The 6,361-nt window shown below is 36.3% G+C and overlaps 1 protein-coding gene across 1 annotated transcript in view; it reads right to left on the bottom strand.

Moving 5' to 3' along the window:
- Positions 1–4,263: 4,263 nt before the first annotated feature.
- The window catches only part of LOC112418186 (COP9 signalosome complex subunit 4), a 29,074-nt gene continuing 26,976 nt past the window's right edge, over positions 4,264–6,361 (bottom strand). The window contains exons 16-17 of the transcript XR_005645813.1: positions 4,592–4,703; positions 4,264–4,512 (exon numbers count right to left, since the gene is read on the bottom strand). The gene's annotated coding sequence lies outside the window, so the exon portion shown is untranslated. The remainder of the gene's footprint in view (positions 4,513–4,591; positions 4,704–6,361) is intronic.

The following is a 6,361-nucleotide window of genomic DNA, read 5'->3' as shown; positions in this document are numbered from 1 at the left end:
ACACGGATTTACATAGATCTACAAAACAAAATTCGAAAAAAGGATGAACAAAACTCTTACCCTTTGTTACTTTTCGTACCGGTTCGGCTTACCTCTTCCTCTACGGTTCAGATCCAGTTTGGCTCGGTATGTATTCTGGTTCAACCGGTTCGATTCTGTTGTCACTTTCTTCTCCTTTCACGATCCGGTTCAAGCTCTGTTCCTTCTTGCTGCTCAGTTCCGAACCAGCTTGGATTTGAATGTGACTTTGGTTCTGTTTCTGTTAGTGTATGGTGATGAATTTCGATTTCGAATTTGTGTGGTGTTGAAATCTTATGGCCGAATTTGTGATTTGTTGTGGTTTATGATTGATTCAAAAAAAGAAGGTGAAAAGAGATCACGATGAACATTCATCGGTTGTTCATGATTTTTGATGATTTTTGTTTGTTTTCACTCTAAAAATTGAAGAAAGGAAATTAGGGTTTTTTGTGTGAGAGCTGCGGCTGCAAATGATTGATTTTTCTGTGAAAGTTTTGTGCGGCCCCCTGTTTTCTTTTTGCAGGTTTTATTTTATAGCATTAGGGTTGAAGGGGAAAAAGGAAACAACTTGCAGAAATAGCAACATCTACTGGATTTGGAAACAAAAGTTATATGAGGCGTATGAAAAAATATTTTTTGGACCCTTGCTGGGATTTTTCGGACTCATTGACATTATAGCACAAAAACAGAAAATAAACTATTAAATATATATAGAAAGAGTAACTAATTTTAAAATCAAAACTAAAATTAAAACTAATAAAAGATGGAAATTAAATACTGAAATAAAAAGAAAACAAAGAGAGAAGAGGGACTGACTCGGAATAAAAAATGAGGTACTTCAAAGTAACCTCTCTACCGAAATTTCGTCTGAAACGACGAAAATTTCCGACTTTAAAAATACGAATAAAATGGGTAAGAATAGAGAAAAGTGGTCAAAATTTGGGGTATGACAGATGCCCCTATTTAAGTTTCTCCGTCACGGAGATTTAAAAGAAAATTCTTTAAATCAATGGGTCGAAGAGACTTAAATATTAAGTACACCAATTTTGACCAGTTGAAATACTGAGAATGCAATGGTTATGAATATAATGGTATGAATGCCTATGATGCAATTGTGAATGCAAAGACAACAAAGATACACTGACTAGGGAACAAACTGATAGGTATTATTGGGGAGGAAATATTATTTATTACCGTTACTGCGGTAAAGACGAACATACGAAATGAAATACTGTCTATTACCTTTACTGGGGAAAAGAGCAACATAGGAAAGGAAATACCGTCAGTTACCTTTATAGGGGTAACGACCAACATACCAAACGAAATACCGTCAGTTACCTTTATAGGGGTAACGACCAACATACCAAACGAAATACTGTCAATTACCTTTACTGGGTAACGACCAACATACGAAAGGGAAATACTGTCAATTACCTTTACTGGGGTAAAGACCAACATACGAAAGGAAATACTGTCAATTACCTTTACTAGGGTAAAGACCAACATACGGAAAGAAATACCGTCAGTTACCTCAACACGGGTAACGACCAACATACGAAAGGGAAATACTGTCAATTACCTTTACTGGGGTAAAGACCAACATACGGAAGGAAATACCGTCAATTACCTCAACACGAGTAACGACCAAAATACGATAAGAAAAGTAAATACCGTCAGTTACCTCAACTCGGGTAACGACCAACATACGAAAAGGAAATACCGTCAGTAACCTCAACTCGGGTAACGACCAACGTACGAAATGGAAATACCGTCAATTACCTTTACTGGGGTAAAGACCAACATACGAAAGGAAATACCGTCAATTACCTTTACTTGGGTAACGACCAACATACGAAAAGGAAATACTGTCAGTTACCTCAACTGGGATAACGACCAACATACGAAAAAGAAAAGGAAATACCGTCGGTTACCTCAACTCGGGTTACGACCAACATACGATAAGAAAAGGAAATACCGTCAGTTACCTCAACACGGATAACGACCAACATACGAAAAGAAAATACTGTCAGTTACCTCAACTCGGATAACGACCAACATACGAAAAAGAAAAGGAAATACCGTCGGTTACCTCAACTCGGGTAACGACCAACATACGATAAGAAAAGGAAATACCGTCAGTTACCTCAACACGGATAACGACCAACATATGAAAAGAAAATACCGTCAATTACCTTTACTGGGGTAAAGACCAATATATGGAAGGAAATACCGTCAGTTACCTCAACTCGGATAACGACCAACAAACGAAAAGGAAATACCGTCAATTACCTTCTCAGAGGTAACGACCAACAAGATAAAAGTCATTTGCTACCAGTACGAGGATAGCTTTCACAAGTTACTGGGGAACTGAACTGAATTGGTACAAAGGTAGATTTGGTGGGACCTGCCCCTTGAAATAAATTTGATTGGTAACATACCTGAATCAGACACATTGGGGATGACACTTTTTACGGGATACACTGAAACAAGACACCCGGTAATAATGCAACCATGCATGGATGACATTTGTGTGCATGCTATGTATGTATGCATGAATGAATGAACATGTACGAGACACATATGACAGTACAACGAAAAACTGTTGAGACAAGATTTGGACAGGTCCTAAAAGGAAGTAGCCCGGCATCGCAGCACAAACACTCGAGAATCTTCAACAGGGATACCAATACAGGAGGTGAGTCAAATACTGACGGGGTAAAGTCCACCATCACACCACTCATGGGGAAAAACTCGATAATCATACCAGTGATGGGGATACGACCCAATAATCAAACAAGTGATGGGGATACGACCCAATAATCACACAATTGATGGGATAAAATCCACATTCAAACTACTGATGGGATATGACCCATATCCAAACCAACTTACGGGGTAAAAACCCATATTCAAACTAAACTGATGGGGTAAGGCCCAAAGAAACAAACACTGGAGGGGTAACAACTCCATAATCAAAACCAACGGCGGGGTCACGCCTTATAACCATACCACTCAAGAGGTAACAAAACGTTAATTCAACCACTGAAGGGGTAACTGCCCACTAATCATACCGCCAAAGGGGTAATGGCCCACCAATCATATCGTCGAAGAGGTAACAAAGGTAACAAACCATTTACTCAACCACTGAAGGGGTAATTGCCCACTAATCAAAACCAACAGCGAAGTCAAGCCTTATAACCATACCACTGAAGAGATAACAAAACTTGATTCAACCACTGAAGGGGCAACTGCCCACTAATCATACCGCTAAAGGGGTAACGGCCCCTCAAACATACCGCTGAAGAGGTAACAAACTCCATAAACCTTCATACTTATTAAACTTGTAACCATATAGGCTAAAATCTCATTTTCGCGACGAGGGTTAATCCAATACTTTCATTTTACCGAATACAAAATCAAATAGGTTCACATATCATGTTTCGCATCACGGGACATCGAGTCATTCCAATACTTTAATCTTACCAAATACAAAACCAAAGAGGTTCACATATCATGTTTCGCATCAAGGGACATCAAGTCAAACTTCCCATTTATCCAACTTGTAAGCATATATGACAAAATCTCATTTTTGCGACCAGGGTTCTTTCACTACTTCAATTTTTCCGAATTTAAAACCAAATAGCTTTAAATATTATGTTTCGCATCAAGGGACATCGAGGGACAAGTTCAACATTCATACTTATTAAACTTGTAACCATATAGGCTAAAATCTCATATTCGCGACAAGGGTCATTCCAAATTCCAATATTTTCATTTTACCGAATACAAAACCATATAGCTTCACATATCATCATGTTTCGCATTAAGGGACATCGAGGGACAAGTTCAACTTTCATTTTTATCAAACTTGCAACCATATAAGCTAAAACCTCAATTTCGCGCCAAATAGAAGACCTAACTCAATAAAATAAAAAGATAACTCAAAAAGTTATAAACCCGAAAGACTACACGTTACATTAGACATATTTCCTTAGGAGAAAGAAAAATACATTTACTTCATGGTCGAAATGTAATAACTGTGGAAAGATGATTATTCAACACCATTAAAAAATATCAATTATAAATCTGACATATTTATAATTGCAGGACATGTCTTCTACTTATTCAAAGTTTCAAACGAATTCTATAAATGTGAAATTGTTTAACGCCTGAGAGGTGTTATCATGAAATATTGATCTCACAAAGTAGATAAATAACATGACTGAAACTCTACTAAATTCAAAGTACTTTTAAAATTTGGATTCAGTTAGACCATATATTTCAAAAATAATTTCTAAAAAGTCATTCTACATAGAGCAAAACAAAAATCTTGACAATAGCAAGTTGAACATAACTAGCATCCAACCTTTTTATTAATATAAATGGCAGAAAATTAAAATTGAACCTTGAATTTACTTTTGTAGCTCTTGCTTCCGCTTCTGCGATTGTAACCGTGGTTGTAGCTAAACAGGAAAGTGCACATTGCTTCTCAACCTATAACATGAAAGCACCAAAGCATAAATAAACAAAATTATGACCATAAAGAGATTAATAAATGGAAAAAAGTACGTACCCTTTTAGATACAAACTATCCCAATGTAAGTTGGCGAATTGTAACTGAACCATTGAGTGCCTCTTCCAAAACAGTCACGGATACAGTTGTTTTAATTGGAACACCATGTCTGCTGTCGTATGTGAACAAAGTTTTAGATACAAGAAGTTGAAAACCAAAGTAGGTAAAGAATGAAAAGAACAAAAGTTCTCTATTACGCAGTCAAAAAGAAAAAAGGGTAAAGGTGCAAATGGGAAGAGAGGCAAATTAAGTCTTCTTACCTAAAAATGGCAGCAATGATTGTAGCACCCAATCTTGAAAGATTCAACTCAAACTCTTACTATCAAATTCAACGGTCTACGGGCAAGCGTGATTTATTTAACCACTAACGATCCATTTTTGAAACAAGGGTCATTAAGGCACAATTTTATACTTTCAATTTACCGAATTTAAACTAGTCTTAACTATCAAGTTTCGCATCAACTGACAAGTTCAACCATCATTATCAAACTTCAAAACAAGGGTCATTAAGGCACAATCCCATACTTCCAATTTAATGAATTTAGATTTAACTATGCTTAAAAATCAAGTTTCACATCAACTGACGTCGAGGCACAAGTTCAATCTTCCCATTTATCAAACTTCGCTAAAATCCAATTTTCGTGTCAAGGGTCATCAAAAAACATTATAACAGAAGACAAAACGCATAATTCCAATTTATAGAATTTAAAACCATCTATGCGCAAATATCACATTTTCGCATCAAGTGTCATCGAAAAACATATTAACTTTTCAATTTGTCAAATTTATAATAAACTCGATTCAAATCATTTTCGAGTTGAGGACCATTGAGGCACATTCTCATACTACCAGTTTACCGAACTCCAAACAAACGCGGCTTAAAAATCATGTTTCGCATCAAGGGACATCGAGGTACAAGTTCAGCCTTTCCATTTATCATATTTGTAACTATATATGCTAAAATCTCATTTTCGCGACATGGGTCATTCCAATACTTTCATTTTACCGAATACAAAACCAAATAGTTCACAAATCATGTTTTAAATTAAGGGACAATTTCAACCTTCCCATTTATCAAACTTGTAAGCATATAGGCCAAAATCTCGTTTTCGCGACAAGGGTCATTTCAGTACTTTCATTTTACCGTATTTACAACCACATAGGTTCGAATATCATGTTTCGCATCAAGGGACATCAAGGGACAAGTTCAACCTTCATACTTATTAAACTTGTAACCATATAGGCTAAAATCTCATTTTCGCGACGAGGGTTAATCCAATACTTTCATTTTACCGAATACAAAATCAAATAGGTTCACATATCATGTTTCGCATCACGGGACATCGAGTCATTCCAATACTTTAATCTTACCAAATACAAAACCAAAGAGGTTCACATATCATGTTTCGCATCAAGGGACATCAAGTCAAACTTCCCATTTATCCAACTTGTAAGCATATATGACAAAATCTCATTTTTGCGACCAGGGTTCTTTCACTACTTCAATTTTTCCGAATTTAAAACCAAATAGCTTTAAATGTTATGTTTCGCATCAAGGGACATCGAGGGACAAGTTCAACCTTCATACTTATTAAACTTGTAACCATATAGGCTAAAATCTCATATTCGCGACAAGGGTCATTCCAAATTCCAATATTTTCATTTTACCGAATACAAAACCATATAGCTTCACATATCATCATGTTTCGCATTAAGGGACATCGAGGGACAAGTTCAACTTTCATTTTTATGAAACTTGCAACCATATAA

This window comes from Medicago truncatula, chromosome 4 (assembly GCF_003473485.1).
Source record: "Medicago truncatula cultivar Jemalong A17 chromosome 4, MtrunA17r5.0-ANR, whole genome shotgun sequence".
Classification (NCBI taxonomy): domain Eukaryota; kingdom Viridiplantae; phylum Streptophyta; class Magnoliopsida; order Fabales; family Fabaceae; genus Medicago; species Medicago truncatula.
This window is presented reverse-complemented; position numbering and strand designations above follow the sequence as displayed.